Genomic DNA, 17,459 nt, shown 5'->3' with positions numbered 1-17,459 from the left:
TATGAATTTTTCCAAGTCAAGGAATTGGTATTTCCATTGTCTTATGGGCCGTTTGACACTTGGTCTTAGCCAAAAGGCTGAGAAGAGATCTTTTATGGGCCTTTTGAAATAATTACTACTTGAACTTAATTAGAAAGCTATTGATTCTGTGGTCTGAAGTAGGTGAACACAATTTTCTTTGTTAAAGTTTACTTGAAGGGGAAAAGAGCTGAAGATCCAGCTCAATTTTTTCAATTTTTCTCTTGCTGAACTCTGAGAATATTGTTTAGACCTGTCCTTCTGGATCTCCAGTTAAATTGTAAGTGGTAATTAGGAAACATTACTCTCCTCTGTAGATCTGCACAAATCATCCCCACTTACCAGGTGATAAAGTAGAGTGTCATTTACCCTTTCTGGATAAATGACATTCCTGTAAGATTTCCATGTCACAGTAAATTGAGAGTACATGTACATGTTGGTGTATAGGTGTCAGTGATTACTTTTAAAATGTATTTTATATATATATATATATATTTATTTATGTGTGTGTGTATTTTCCCTAAATATTTTTTATTAAAATACAAAAATGATATTTTAGCATCTTGCTGAAGGTCAAAGTGTTAGAAACATCTGTTACTTTAAAATAATACCTTCAGAATGATATTTGTAGATCTCTTGAACTGCAGTGATGTATTAAATAATGATGCCTCCCCACTACCCCCCAAAACCTATCATGAACACAAACAAGTCAAAGCCAGTGGGTTTGCATTTATACTCATGTTCATAAAGATAATTTTTACCTACTTCTGGTATCAAGAACAATAAAGCAAATGGTGGAAGGTGTTTTAAAAAAATGGTCAGAATATATCATCTTGTAGTTTTTAATAATTATAACAAAATAATTTTTATTCAAGCCTAATTAGACTACAAATATATTCATGCTTCCCCCCAAAGGCACACTTCTTGCTGTTTCCTTTCCTCATGATGTCTGACATGCATTGTATTTACAAACAGTAACAAATTTGTAGAAGGCAGTGTGTCTCACAATAGGAATGCTGAAAATATATTGTGATTTTTAAAACATCGATGTGTAGAAGGGAGCAATGTGGAGGTGTGTGTGTATGTGATTAGGCTTTCGCCTGTAACTTGAAAGCAATAAAAAACTGAAGTAACAGTTCACTTGCCTGGGAATAGTGTTTGCTAATTTTATTAGACTGGTGTTCATAATGAGATTTGTTGTCAGACATCAGCTTAGAGTCTAGCTTTTTTACCTCCTCTGAAACATCAAGTGGGGGCTATACTGAGGAAGGAAACTCTTTTTTTTTTTTTTTTTTTTTTTTTTAGGAAGGAAACTCTTAGTACCTCTTAATTAGTCAAAGCTCTGGTGGCAAGGAAACATTCTTAAAAGAACCTCCTTCCTCATTTCCTAGAATTTCTAGTGAAAGCTAGTACAAAACTAATTCTTGAACATGGTCCATGTCTATTACCTTGGTTGCTAGCTGAACCACATATAAAGGATATGTAGTTATTGCCAAACTTAGTAGCTCGCTCTTCTTTCTCTTTTCTCCTTCCTTCCTTCCTTCCTTCCTTCCTTCCTTCCTTCCTTCCTTCCTTCCTTCCTTCCTTCCTTCCTTCCTTCCTTCCTTCTCTTTCTTTTTTTAAAAGTCCCCTTGGACACCTGAACTGCAAAAACATTTATATCATTTGTACCCTCTTCCTTTGAGAGTATCATGTATTAGGGAATTCATGGACAAATCTTTTTTTCTTTTTCCTGAACAGTAAACTGGGTTAAAAAAAAACTTTTTTTCCAAAATTTGAGTTGATCTTTTTTTTTTTTTTTATTCTACCACTTCATAATATTCCTATAACCAGCTAGGTTTCCTATCCTTTGTCAATTCCCAGCAGATGTTAAAAGTTTGAGAGGACATGGTAATAAGCATTTTTACTTTATGGTAGAATCTTTTGATTTTGATATGTTAAAATGTTAGACCTAGACTTTGAATTTTATGGCACTGGTCTGTTACTATGTGTATCAGGGACAGGTAACTATTGGTTGAAGATAATTGTTTCACTACTCAGGGCAGCATATCTCCTCTACTTCCCTACCCCCTTTCATAAAGGGATCTTTTTGTCTTCTTCCTCTGAGTTGTACCATCAGGCACTAAAAACCACTGTCATTCACTGTTTAGGGTAGGTAGTTTGCAATTAGAAAATATAACAGTATTGCAGTATGTAAGTGTTTGAAAAAAAGATACCTCTGTGTCACTTATATGTATTTCCTTCCTCTAAAATTTCCTTGAACTTTAGTTAGAGATATAAATAGAAAACTTGCTCATAAATTTTGAAAAGATATGATGAATGTAAGCAACTAATGAAGTTAAGATATGCCCCAGGAACTACTTTCACATCCATCTAGCATTTGATGTCTCCTGGGTGCAGATTCTGTAGACAATTTAAAATTTTAGGGATACCTGGGTGGCGCAGCGGTTTAGCGCCTGCCTTTGGCCCAGGGCGCGATCCTGGAGACCCACGTCGGGCTCCCGGTGCATGGAGCCTGCTTCTCCCTCTGCCTGTATCTCTGCCTCTCTCTCTCTCTCTCTGTGTGACTATCATAAATAAATAAAAATTTAAAAAAATCTAAAAAAATCTTAAAAAAAATAAAATTTTAAGACTGTGTCTTATCTTCTGAGAACCAACAGTTTAAATAAAATTCTAAGAAATAACAGTTGGGCATAGCAATTCAAGAAGTGAGGCATAAGGTAATACAGATTGAATGTCAAATGAATGGTGCAGGCGGGGGTAAGATCACTTTAGGATAAATAACTTGGGTGAAACATTTCACAGAAGAACAAGATTTGAAATGGATTTTGAAAGCCACTTTGAGAAGGGAGAATAGCATTCTGGTGTGTGGAAGTACAAGATAAGTTTAGGGGACTATGTGTGTAGATCTGTTTAATTATAGCAGAGATGTTACTTACAGATTACCAATTTCTATCCCTGGAAACAGCAATTTTTTCTTTATTCTTGGTGTTCTGTAGTTATATGAAGATAGATCTAGGTCTGGATCATCCTTCTGTGCACGGAAGAACCATTTTAGTTTGAAGATTTATGTATCTGTTTCTGAGAAAATTTCTGCTTTTGATTGATTCCTTCATGTTTTTCCTAGTCTTCTGTTTGGACATTGGACGTTCTAAATTTCTTGGGTCTTTGACTTTTTTTTTTTTCATACTTTTTATCTCTCTGTTTTCTATATCCTAGGTCTGTCTGCTTGCTTCCTTTTTCTTTTCTTTCTTTTCTTTTCTTTTCTTTTCTTTTCTTTTCTTTTCTTTTTTCTTTCTTTTTTTTCTTTTCTTTTTTCTTTTCAACCCTTGTGTGACTAGGGTGGGGGGGGGGGTGAGGGAGGGGCAGAATGAGAAGGAGATAGAATCTTATTAAGCAGGCTCCATACCCAGGACAGATGAGCATGATGCCATGCTCAGTCTCAAGACCCTAAGATCATGACCTGAGCCAAAGTCAAGAGTTGGATGCTTAACCAACTGAGCCACCTAGGTGTCCATTTTTTTTTTTTCTGATCCTTTAATGAAATATTCTATTTTGGTAGTCGATTTTAACTTATGGATGTAAAATCTAGAATTTTAAAGTTCTTTTTTATCTGCTAGGCAATCTGTTTCTTCAAGGGTCAGTTTTTCATTTATCTTTTCTTTCTTCATTTATAATTTATAATTTTTTTTCATGTGTCTTTTAATTCTTGCTTGTCCATTGATAGTTGAGGATAAGAAGATTAGAAGGCTGATTGGTAGCTCTGGTATAGGTGGTCAACTGGTGGACTTGACCACTTCTCTGTGAATGGTTTGAGAGCTGGCTGTTAGGCCAGGAATATTCAGATGCCAGGAGGAATAGGGCCAACATTCACCCTAGAAGGCCTTCTTTTATCTAGATAGTATGTTTCTTTTCCTTAAAGACATGCTCTCTTTCTATTTTAGGGGAAAGGTAGAGAGAAAGGGAAGAACTTACTAGACCTTTCTTACAGAAAGAATTTCAATGAACACTTCTGCTTCTGGACATTCATGCTTTCGACTTTGCATCCTCTCTATGGTTCTGCCTCTGCTGCATGTTCCCCTCGTACTATGTGTTATGGGTAGGACTTTCTCTATTACTGTTTCTTTTCTTTTCTTTTTTTCCTTTAAGGGAAATTCTCTCTCTCTCTCTCTCTCTCTCTTTTTTTTTTTAAGATTTTATTTATTTATTCATGAGAGAGAGAGAGGCAGAGACACAGGCAGAAGGAGAAGCAGGCTCCATGCAGGGAGCCTGACATGGGACTCGATCCCAGGTCTCCAGGATAAAGCCCTGGGCTGAAGGCGGCGCTAAACCGCTGAGCCACCCGGGCTGCCCTCTCTCTCTCTTTTTTTTAAGTGATGGGCAGGGTTCAAGTTTAAAGAAGATGAAGTGATTTTTGTGTTTTTTTAAGATTTGATTTTTAAGTAATCTCTGCATCCACTGCGGGGCTCCAACTCACAACTCCAAGATCAAGAGTTGCATACTCCACTGACTGAGCCAGCCAGGTGCCCCATTACTGCTTTTTTTTTTTTAACTGCTTATTATGATAAGTTGCAAATATATCCAGAACTAGACAGTGATAGATGATTCTGTACCTATTTATCAATCAACTTTAGAAGCTCCAGTAGTTAATGTGGCCAGGATTGGTTTTATCTGTTCCTCTATCTTCCTTCTTTTTAACCAAACCTCAGACATTTTTCTACCTATAAATATTTTGATATGTATTTCTAAAAGATAAGGACTCCTTTTTATTTATTTTTATTTTTTTAGATTTTATTTATTTATTCATAAGAGACACAGAGAGAAGCAGAGACATGGCAGAGGGAGAAGCAGGCTCCCCCTGGGGACCCCGATGCAGGACTTGATCTCAGGGCCCTAGGATTGTGACCTGAGCCAAAGGCAGATGCTTGATCACTGAGCCACCTAGGTGCCTCAGAGCTCCTTTTTAAAAACATAATCACAATACCATTATTACATCTAAATAATAAGTAAGATTAATAATTCTTTAATATTGGGCAGCCTGGGTGGCTCAGCGGTTTTGTGCTGCCTTCAGCCCACGGCCTGATCCTGGAGACCCGTGATCGAGTTCCACGTTGAGCTTCCTGCATGGAGCCTGCTTCTCCCTCTGCCTGCGTCTCTGCCTCTCTTGCTGTCTCTCGAATAACTAAATAAAATCTTTAAAAAAAATTCTTTAATATCATCATATAAGTAGATTACTTCATAAAAACCATTTTTTAAATGGTTTGAAGCAAGATCTAAACAAGGTCCTCTAGTACAGATGGCTGGTAAGTCTGACACTTTGGAGTCCCTTCTTTGGGGGTTGATTAGTTTTGCTTTGCACATTTTTGTCTGCTTTTAGACATTCAGAAGTTTGCTAAAATCTGTTTCTTCATTGTTTTTCTTTTTTTCATCATTCTTTTCCCATGAGTCCTTAGAGAATGAGATAACCTGAACCAGAAACACAGGTTCTTAATTATCACTGGTTAAAATTATAAAATATTTCCTACACATTAAAAAAAAAAAGTAATAGAGACTCTTGTACCTACTACCTGGATGTAGCAGGTGTTAACATTTTGTCCTTTGGCTCTTTAAATTAAAGATTAAGCTGTAACAATAAAGAGTGTAAGGCAAAGCTAAAGGAAAAATGTGTGGCCACCTTTTGATTTCTGTCAGGATTGCGTATTGTAGGTGCTCTAGGTCTCTCTGATGCCTCAGGGGTTTTGTTGTAAATGTGGCCGACTTGTGCTACAGTTGTGTTCTTTATATAAATTTGACAGGAACAGAAGTTAGATATTCTACTATTAGATCTGTGCTTTCATCATGCTGGGTAATGTGCAAGTGCCATCAGTGCACTGAATCATTGGGAATATACCAAACTGTTATCCTGGATAACAACTGTTATCCTGAAAGAAGAGCTGTTTTATCTTTACAACATATCAGAATTATATAAGAAGAAACACTAGCTTAAATGCTGGTAATTGAAATAAATAACGATGAGGACAGATGCATTTTGGGGCTTGAGCTAAACATTTTGAAGCCATATATTCTAACTTTAAAGGAATCTCTTTGTTGAGACCAAGAAGATCTCTGGGATCTCTTTTATCTTCATTACATTCGAGCACGGAAAGGCTCAGTTGTGCTATAGAACATCTAGGAAACAGTTTTAAAGTCCCCCGTTAATAACTAGTGGTGTTCTTAATTTCAGGATAGCTCTACTCAGTAGAGCTTTATTGTAAAGCATAGAATAGCAATTACAAGTTATCTAGCCATTGTTCCTGGTTAAATTATGGATACCTTATATTTTAAAGCTTATTCTTTTGGATTAACCATTTTAATTAATATTGAAGTCCTGGTTTCTTTTTTTTTTTTTTTTTTTTTGAAGTCCTGGTTTCTAGCTCAGCATTATCATCATCATCTCTCTGACCTTGAGTGTATCACTTAGCACTTTGATGTCAATTCAGGTGTTGAATTAGAATAGTGACTTTCATTCTTTTCTTTATTTTTTTGAAAGAGAGAGGGAGTGGGAGGGGAGGGGCAGGGTGAGAAAAAATCTTAAGCAGGTTCCATGCCCAGTGCAGAGCCCGACTTGGGGCTCTATCTTATTGCCCTGAGATCATGACCTGATCAAGAGTTGGATGCTTGACTGACTGAGCCACCCAGGCACCCCATGACTTTCATTATTTTAGATGGTGAATTAAAGGAGGGAAAGAAAGAATTAAGCTGGTTTTGTGCTACTTTCTTCCCATAAAATGTTATGGACAAGCCTCATACGCTAAGTGTTTCTGAGGTGGGAGAAGGCTCTGTAGTCTTGACTGCCCTCATTCCCTAAAATAGCCCCCAGGACATCTCTGGTTAACTCCTAAGTGTGAAAACCATGAGTCTACATGAGCTTAAAAGTTTTTTTCCCCATTTCTGACGTTTTTAAATGCATTGGTAGTAATTTGGAATCTCTATACTTCTGTGGTAGAGCACTTTCACAAAATGGCAGTCATGGTAGAAATATTTGTAGCTACAAATTAGTACTCCAAAATTTAAAACACCAAATGTGTTAAATACTATGGGATCTTTTAATTTTTGGCTGGTTTAGATTTACTGCTGCAAACTTTTTCTTTCTGACTCTCTGTTCCAGGTATATATAACATAACATTTACCATCTTAACCATTTCCAAGTGTGCAGCTGAGTGGCATTAAGTATATTCACTTAATTGTGTAGCCACCATTACCATCTACCTCCAGGACTGTTTTCTGCAACTGAATGTGTATTTGTTAAACACTAACTCCCTATCCCTATTCCTGCCAGCCTTGGTTCTACTTCATCTCTGAATCTGGTCACTCTAGGCACTTCATCCAAGTAGAATTATACAATGTTTGTTCTTTTGTGTCTGGCTTACTTCACTCAACATTATGTCTTCACACTCTTCCATGTGTAGTATGTATCACAGTTTCCTTTTTAAGGCTGAATAATAACGTATTTATATATTCCATTTTGTTTATCTGTTCATATGTTGATGGATATTTGAGTATTTCTACATTTTGACTCTAGTGAATAATCCTGCTGAGTGAGATCATTTTGTAGAGCTTACATTATTTTACTTCTTAAAATTCAGAGGTATTTAATCTTTTCCTCAGTCCCACATCCTAACTTGGTTCACCTAATGGTTGTGGTATATTTCTTAAGCTAGAGATTCATGGGAGATGGGATTCTCAACAGAACATAGTGGTAATAGCTGTGGTTGAACTGATTATCTGTGTAGGCCCCTCCCCCCCCCGAGATTCACTAGTATAATTCTCCTCAAGATGGATGTTTATAGCTGAGATACTGATGCTAGTTCTGGAACATTTAAAGAAATTAATAGTAAGTGCTGTTGAGTTGCTTGTCTACTAAAAATGAATTTAGTTGTGATGTTCTAAAGCATCTTTGTTCTTGAATCAGAGACAAGCTGACATTGGAAGGTGTCCCTGATTCTTTAACCTATAGAGCTGCAAAGCTCTGTTCTTTAGAGAAATGTCTGATTTCTTTGTTTCTCATGAGCTTTTCAACTGTTTCTGGCAGCAAGACTTTGAGTTCCGATTTAGTTCAGAATGTTATAGAGGTCCTTTGCCTTTGTATTGTAGGCATATTTCTGGAAACTTCTTTGTTAATAAGGAATTATACTATTTAAAGGAGACAGCATATCTTTTCAGTGTTCTTTTTTATTATCCCTTATGACTAAGTATGATTACATTACTGTTCTTGAGCAAATTTATTTTCCTCAGAGTTAATAATTGCCCCATTTAATGGGTCACTGTAAATCTTCTCTTAGCAGGGAATCCCTGGGTGGCTCAGCAGTTTAGCGCCTGCCTTTGGCCCAGGGCGCGATCCTGGAGTCCCGGGATCGAGTCCCACGTTAGGTTCCCGGCGTGGAGCCTGCTTCTCCCTCTGCCTGTGTCTCTGCCTCTCTCTCTCTCTCTCTCTCTCTCTCTCTCTCTCTCTCTATGTCTATAATAAATAAATAAATCTTAAAAAAAAAAAAAAGAAAATCAGCACTCAGGTTTTTTATTTTTTTATTTATTTTTTTTTAAGAGTTGTCTATCCAACCATAATCTTACTGTAATCTGGAATGGTTGCATGTTAGGCCTGTTTCATACCTATTGGCATTGGTTTGTGAATGCCTGTATTATTCTCCTGGCTTTGATTCCCTGTCTTGGGGATGTCATGTCTGTCTTTCTTTGGTTTTTAGTTTCCCTCCATTTTGAGGAATTATCTCTTCCAATGGCTTCTTGATATAAGTATTCTTTCCTAGTAAGTATGGTTTTGGGGGCTTTGCATGTCTGAAAATGCCTTTAACCCTTTTGATACATTAATAACTTTTGGCCTTGGAATTCTGGGGTAGAAATTGTTCTTCAGAGTTTTCAAGGCTTTACTTGCTCTTATGTTTTAACCTTTCAGGGTTACTATTAAAAAGTTCTATGCCAGGGCACCTGGGTGGCTCAGTTGGTTGGGCGTCTGATTCTTGATGTCTGCTCAGGTCATGATCTGGGGTGGTGGGCTCGAGCCCTGTGTTGGGCTCTGTGTTCAACATGGATTCTGCTTGTTCCTCTATCTGTCTCTGCTCCTCTTCTCTTTTTCTCTTTCTCTCTCTCAAATAAAATCTTAAAAAAAAAAAAAAAGTTATATGCCATTGTGATTCCTGAACTTTGGAATATGACCTATTTTTCCCTTTGTGGATGACTGTAGTGTTGGTTTTTTTCCCTCTGTGTTGAAATCTCATTTTTCTGCTTTGGTTTTATTCTCCTTTTCTTTTCTCTTCATCATTTATTCTTTCCTTCCACTGAGCTCTTGGTGTGGTCTCTTTTAAACCACTGTCTTTCATTGTAGAATGTGTGATTTATTCTTCTCTTATTCTATTCATTTTCCCTTTTCCAGGAGCTCTCCTACTGGAACCCCACTATAGGCTTTGGACCTCTTAGTGTGAGCCCTTAGTTTTCTTAAACTTTTCTCTCCTTCAACTTTCTATGTATTTTCACTTTTTTGTTCTTGTCTTTTTTGATCCTTGTTTGTATCTTTCTCTCTCTCTCTCTCTCTCTCTCACACACACACACACACACTCACACACACACACACACACACACACACACACACATACAAAATGAGGCAACCTCCAAAAGTTGATTGGAAACTTTGTGATTTGATTGGTGGAATTCATGGTGCGGTAAAAGAGAGAGGTTCAGTTGTTTCCTTTGGAAGATCCCCAAATGTCAGATCTAGAGGTTTTTTTTCTCTTTTCTCATGGGCAATTCTCTCTCCTTTTCCTCCCCGTGTTGGGGGTGGAGTGAGGAGGGGATTAGCCTGGGTTGCTGAGAGAAGGCATGTATGTTAGGCTGCTATAATTCTGCAGTAGATCTAAGCAAAGGAGGCTACGTATATCTCTGTCATATAGGCTTTAGTTAATCCACTTTACATTTCTTTTTTGTGCCCAGTGCCTTTCTGGTAGTTTCTCTAGAATATATATAGCCTTGTTTATCAAATGACATAGAGGACAGATTATCACCTGGTTTCGGGAATCCAGGGATCTAATTGCATTTATGTAGATTTCAATATTGCCTTTGGATTGCCCCCACCCCTCATCCTTAACTGATGCTTTTCATTCTTGAACTTTTTTCTGAGTTTCCACAGTACAAGTCACCTTACTTTTTTGGTATCCTATGTTTGCAGGCAATTTTTAGTTTTACATCTTTTTTCTGCCTTGTTACATGTTCATTTACCTTTGATCTTCCAAAAATATGTTGCAACTTCTCATCTAGTGTGGTCTTTTCTAGTCTCTTTTACATTGTGAATTTTGAGTATTTTAAAAATCCCTTTCTGTTGCTTCATTGTTGCCTGAGGCGGGAGGGGAGACTAATGACTGTTTATCTGCAAATCTCTTCATTAAGTAGGCTTTTAAAATTAAGCTTCTTGACATAGTAAGAATTATGTCAAACATTACTTCTTTTACAACTAGTCATCTAAATCTTTGTTTCTTAATTTAGGCATTAAAAAAAAGAAATGAGCATGAATTAAACTCATTTGAGGGAATGATTACAGATTCTGAATGAATCAGAAAGAAACAGAAAGTGTGATGATATTGTTCCCAAATATTTAAATGCCTAGGCAAGGCATAAACACAGAATCACTGGAAAGAGTAGCAAAAACATCCGGCAGTTAGGAAAAGATGAGCAAATGAAATACAAAATAAGTAGAAGAAAGGAAATAATAAAGATAAGAATGGAGAGCAATGAAATAGGAAATGCGTAAATTCAAAAGTCATTTCTTGGAAAGATCAATAAAAGTAATGATCCCCCAACAGGACTGATTAAAGAAAAGAGGAAGCTCAAGTTAGCACTGTCAGAAATGAAAGAAGGGATATCACTACAATAAATGAATAATAAGGAAATATTTTAAGTAGTTTTATGTCAAAAATTCAGTAACCTGAATGATGGAGACAGATTCTTTGAAGGATAGAAGTAATCAAAACTGACTCAAGAAGAAATAGAAAATCTTGAATATCTCTGTGTCTGTTTAACAATTGAATTTGTGATTAAAAACTTTCACACAAAAGAAACTTGAGGCCCCAGATGGTTTTCCTGTTAAATTTTATCAAATGTTAAAATAAGAAATAAGATTAAGCTTAAGCTTGTACAAGTTTTTTGGGAAATAGAGGAGTAGGGAACATTTTCAAACTTATTTTATGAGGCAAACATAACCCTGATATCAAAACTAGACAAGGATGTTACTACAAAAGAATACTACAGACCACTATCCCTCATGAACATACACTTAAAAATCTTTAACAAGATACTAGCAAATGGAATCCATCAATAATATAGAAAAGACAATATATTACAACAAAATGGGATTCATTTTAATTTTGCATTGAAAAATTATCAGTATTACTGCATTAACAAAATAAGGGAGAAAAATTATGTAATCATTTCAGCAGATGCAGAAAAAGCCTTTGACAACATTCAATATTCATTCATTATAGAAATTCTCTTTAAAGTAGGAAAAGGAGAATTTTTCAGCCTTTTAGAAGATATCTATGAAACACCTATAGCTAATATCATACTTAATGATGAAAGATTTAATACTTTCCATAAAATTGCTAACAAGACAAGAACATCTGCACTCACCAAAGTTATTCAACCTTAGACTGGAGGCCCTTCCCAGTGCAATAAAGTAAGAACAATAATTAAAGACATAAAGAAAGATCCCTGAGTGGCTCAGCGATTTAGCGCCTGCCATTGGCCCAGGGCGTGATCCTGAAGTCTTGGGATCAAGTCACGCATTGGGCTCCCTGCATGAGGCCTGCTTCTCCCTTTGCCTGTGTCTCTGCCTCTCTCTCTCTCTGTGTCTCTCCTGAAAAAATAAAATCTTAAAAAAAAAAAAAAGAAAGACATAAAGATGGGAAAGAGAAGCAAACACTCTCTTTTGGTTTAGATGATATGATTGTAAATGCAGAAGATCCTAATTAGAGAATATTATTAGAATAATTAAATGACTTTAGCAAGGTCACAGGATATGTGGTCATTATTCCAAAATCAATTACAAAAAATACTTGGAAAAGTGAAATTGGTAAAACATGATTGTAGTACTGTGAACAAGTATAAAGTACTTGCAGATCAATTTAACAATTGCATGACTTCTCTATAAAGGTATAAAACATTTCTGAGAGAAATTGATGTCTATATGGATCATGATGCCATGCTTGTGACTTGGATAGTACAGCATTACTAGAATATCTGTTCTTCCCAAATGGATCTACCGATTCACTGAAATCCCAAAGAAATTCCAGCAAATTTAAAAAAATATGTAATTTGATATAATGATTCTAAAATGTATATGAACATGCAGAAGACCTAGAATATCCAAAAGCAATTTTGTACAACAAAAAGTAAATTGGAAGACTTATACCTGATTTCAAGGTTTATTATAAAGCTTTAGTAATGGCTTTGTGGGGGGATGTTAGGATACATTGATACATCAGTGGAACAGAAAGAAAGTTTGATAGATACATACATAGAGTCCGTTGTTTTGACCAGGGTGTCTGTATAGTTTACTGGAGAAAAGGATAGACTTTTCATGGCAGTAGAACAACTGGAAAAAGATGTGGAACAGAATAAATCTTGATTCCTATTTCATACCACATGCAAAAATTAGTTTGAGGTGGATCATAGTCCTAAAAAGCAAAAATTCATAAAGCTTCTAAAAGAAAACATCAAGATACATTTGTGATCTGGCATAGGCAAATATTTCTTTTTTTCTTTTAATTAATTTATTTATGAGAGACACAGAAGGAGACAGAGGCACAGGCAGAGGGAGAAGCAGGCTCCCCATAAGGAGCCAATGTGGGACTCGATCCTGGATCCTGGGATCACGCCCTGAGCTGAAGGCAGATGGCCCAACTGCTGAACCACCCAGGCATCCCAAATGTTTCTTTTTTTTTTTTTTTAATATTTTATTTATTTATTCGTGAGAGAGAGAGAGAGGCGGAGAGGCAGAGAGGCAGAGACACAGGCAGATGGAGAAGCAGGCTCCATGCAGGGAGCCTGATGTGGAACTCGGTCTCGGGTCTCCAGGATCACACCCTGGGCCAAAGGCAGGTGCTAAACCGCTGAGCCACCCAGGGATTCCCTCAAAAGTTTCTGTTTAAAATTTTTTTTAAAAGATTTTATTTTTTAGACAGAGTACCCATGAGCAGGGGGAGAGGCAGAGAGAAGGGGAGAAGCTGACTCCCTACTGAGCTGGGAGCTCTACTTGGCCCTAGATCCAGGACCCTGAGATCATGACCTGAGCTGAAGGCAGACACTTAACCAACTGAGCCACCCAGGTGCCCCTGGCAAATATTTATTTCACAGGACAAAGAAAGACATAACCATTAAAAATCAATAAATTAGATTTAACCAGAATTAGAAATTTTTGCTCTTCAGAAATTTAAAAAATAAGTAGCCATGCTATAAACTGGGAGAAAAATATTCATAGTTTATATATCAACAAAAGCCTTTAACATATATAGTGAAGTACAACACAGAACAAAGAACTCAATTAAAAATACAAGTAAGTTTAAGTTAAATGCTTTAACTTAAAGCATTTCACAGAGGAGGTTTAGGAGTAAATAATAAGTACATGAAAAATATTCTTTACAACATTGGTAATTAGGGAATGCAAATTAAAACCACAAAGAGATATAACATTTACAAATGAAAAAACCTCAGATTTTCCACCTGTGTAAAGGGAAGAACTTGGTTCAGTGTGTTTCTTCCCCCATGAGTCTCCTTTGTGTCTCCCACAGATCACTTCACTCTGACACTTCTTATTCCCAGATGGGGGCGGGGGGTGGGGGTTGTCCCCAGAACAGCAAGCAAGTCTCCAGCACTTGCTGGGTGTCCTACAGTTTGCCTCAGTTTTTTTTAAATTTTTAAAAAATTTTTTTTTTATTTATGATAGTCACACACACACACACACAGAGAGAGAGAGAGAGAGAGAGAGAGAGGCAGAGGGAGAAGCAGGCTCCATGCACCGGGAGCCTGACGTGGGATTTGATCACGGGTCTTCAGGATCGCGCCCTGGGCCAAAGGCAGGCGCTAAACCGCTGCGCCACCCAGGGATCCCTTTGCCTCAGTTCTGACACTGTGCCAGGGCAGCATCTCATCCCATTGGGACAGGCTCAGTTCCACAAGACTCCCCTGCTCCTCACTTTAGCCACCAGCCAAGCCCATGTTGTCACCTGTGCTGGCAACTTGACTGTAGATCAGACGTTCCAACAACTTGGGTTTGATAACTTGCTAAAGTGGTTCCCAGAACTCAGGGTAGCACTTAGCTTTACCAGTTTGAGGACAAGATAAAGGGTACAGATGAACAGCCTGATGAAGAGATAAATGTAGTGAGGCCTGGAAGGGTCCTAAGCCCCAGAACATCTGGGGAGTTGGGGTGTCTCACCCTCCAGTTGCTGATGTATCCACCAACGTGAAACTCTTTGAACTCCTTACCGTTAGAATTTTATGGAGACTTTGTCACGTAGGTGTGATGAATCATTAACTCCATTTCCAGCCCCTCTCCCCTCCCTGGGGCATGGGACTGAAAATTCCAAACTTCTGATTCTGGCTTGCTTGGTCTTTGTGGTGACCAGCCCAGGAGCCTTCCAGGGTTGCCTGTTTAGAACAAGAGAGCTGCTACTATTCTTAGCACTCAGGAAATTACAAGGATTTTAGGAGTTCTGTGCTGGGAGTGGGGGACAGAGACCAATATATGTATTTTCTATAATCTGACGTTATTACACGCCCCCCAGAATGGATAAAATTTGGAAGGCCACACAGTATTTTTAACAAGTATGTGGTATAACCAGATTTCTCATATATTATTGGGGAAGCAGACAATGGTAACCGCTTTGGAGAAATTGTTGATAGTTACCTACTAAATTAAACGTACATTGATTCCATAACTCCGCAATTCTACTTCTTGATATTTACCTAAGATAAAAATGTCCTCATAAAGATTTGTATATGAATGTTCATGAAAACTTAATTCATAAGAGCCCGCAAACTAGAAACAACCCAGGTTTCCAGTGATGGAAGAATGGATGAACAACTTGTGGCATATTACTCAGTGAAATACTTTTCAACAATAAAAAGTAACAAAATATTGATGCCTGCAATCGCATTGGCGAATCTCCAGAAATGGTGAGCAGAAGTCAGGCATAAGAGAAAACTTTATATGAAATACTAGACAAAACTAGCTTCTGGTGATCAAAATCAGAACAGTGTCTCGAGGGGACAGACAAGAATGGCTCAAGAGAACTTTCCAGGGTGATGGGATGTTCTACATCTTGTTAGGGTTTGAGGTGCAAGGGTGTGTATAGTTGGTGACTCAGCCAACTGTATACTTATGATTTGTGTATCTCACTATTTGAAAATGACACTTCATTTTTTTTAAAAGATTTTATTTATTCGTAGAGACAGAGAGAGAGGCAGAGACACAAGCAGAGGGTGAAGCAGGCTCCATACAGGAAGCCTGACGTGGGACTCCATCCCGGGTCTCCAGGATCATACCCCAGGCTGCAGGCGGTGCTAAACTGCTGCGCCACTAGAGCTGCCCGAAAATGACACTTCAATTAAAAAAAGCCAGAGGGGTGCCTGTCTGACTCTAAGTATCTTACTCTTGATTTTGGCTCAGGTCATGATCTCAGGGCTGTGAGATTGAACCTTGTGTTGGGCTCCACACTTAGCTGGGAGCCTGCTTGGGATTCTCTTTCCCTCTCCTTCTGCCCCTCCCCCCTGCTTGTACATGTGCTCTCTTTTTATCTTGAAGGAAGAAAGAAAGGAAGGAAGAAAGGAAGGAAGGAAGGAAAGAAAGAAAGAAAGAAAAGAAAAAGCAAAGAATCTCTGCAAAGAGAAAGAAAGAAAGAAAGAAAGAAAGAAAGAAAGAAAGAAAGAAAGAAAAGAATCTCTGCAAATAAAAAGCCAGAAGAATAACAGTAAAAATTAGGTGTATATCATTTACTTTCATTGAATTGTACCTGTGGTTTTTTGTACTTATTGTCAAAGCACCTATATGTTTCAACAGTCACTTGATAAGTATATGAACATGGTTTTTAATGAGTTCAGCTCTTAGGCCCATATAACAGTAGTGTGACAAATTATATTTCTGCCCACTTGGTTTCCCTTGTCATGATGCTTGATATAAGCCTAGAGGAAATTCTTAAGAAGTTATCAAATACCATCTGAGGATTAATCTGTAGCGTCTGTGGAGTCACACCAGGTGTGGTGGACCCCAGAGTATTTGGAGGCCCCTAGAAAAAGTATGGGGAAATGTTGTCTTTATTGTACTTTAAGGGGGCATCTGGCTGGCTCAGCTGGTAGAGCATGCAACCCCTGATATTGGGGTTGGAAGTTCGAGTCCCATGTTGGATGTAGAGATTACTTAAAAAAAAAAAATCTTAAAAAAAAATTTACTAGTATTTCTTTCTTTTCTTTTTTCCCCCTTTTCAAGATTTTATATATTTGAGAAAGAGAGAGAGAGAGAAAAAAAGAATGCATGCAGGAGGGGGAAGGAGGGCAGAGGGAGAGGGAGAAGCAGACTCCCCACTGAGCAAGGAGCCTGATGCAGAACTTGATCCCAGAACCCCAGGATCATGACATGAGCCAAAGGCAGACATTTAACTGAACCACTCAGTGCCCCTGCCCCTCCCCCTGCCTCTCCTTTCCTTTCCTTTTTTCTTTCTTTTTCTAGTACAGAAAAGTTTAAAGAAGAAAACCAAAATTGCCTATAATCTTACCATCCAGATAGCTCATGTTACCCTTTAAAAAATGAATAATATATGCTCTGGTGAGATAATTTAATTGATATAGAAAGTTATAAACTAAAATGTAAGTTTCATGCTGTCCCTATTTTCTCTCTAAAGATAAAAAACCCTGTTAAGTGTAATATGTCCTTAGAGAAAAACTTGTTCAAAATAAAAATATATAATAATTGATATAAATCCTTGAAAATATTTATTCAAAAACCTATTTAGTACACTACTTTGTAGCTTGATTTTTCACTTAGTAGATCTTGATGATATTTCTAAATTAGCATGTATCTTACTCATTCTTAGAAGTCAGTTATATATATCTTTTCATTATATTTGTGTAAGTGTACTATATATTTAATTAGTTCTTTACTGATAACCATTTATTTCTTTATTTTAAAGATTTATTTATTTGAGAGAGAGCATGAGCTCAGGGAGTGGAGGGGCAGAGGGAGAGAGGGAGAGAAACTCAAGCAGACTCTGCACTGAGCACAGAGCCTAACTCAGAGCTGGATCTCAGGAGCCAAAACCAAGAGTTAGATGTTGAAATGACTGCACTTCCCCCACACACTTTCCCCCCGCCCCCATTTTATTTTTATATAATCTCTATACCCAACCTGG

General features: G+C 37.5%; 1 protein-coding gene across 3 annotated transcripts in view; it reads left to right on the top strand.

The window, feature by feature from the left end:
• The window catches only part of MAP2K4 (mitogen-activated protein kinase kinase 4), a 135,392-nt gene that overhangs the window by 35,933 nt on the left and 82,000 nt on the right, over window positions 1-17,459 (top strand). The window lies entirely within an intron of this gene.

This window comes from Canis lupus, chromosome 3 (genome assembly GCF_048164855.1).
Source record: "Canis lupus baileyi chromosome 3, mCanLup2.hap1, whole genome shotgun sequence".
Taxonomy (NCBI): Eukaryota; Metazoa; Chordata; class Mammalia; order Carnivora; family Canidae; genus Canis; species Canis lupus.
This window is presented reverse-complemented; position numbering and strand designations above follow the sequence as displayed.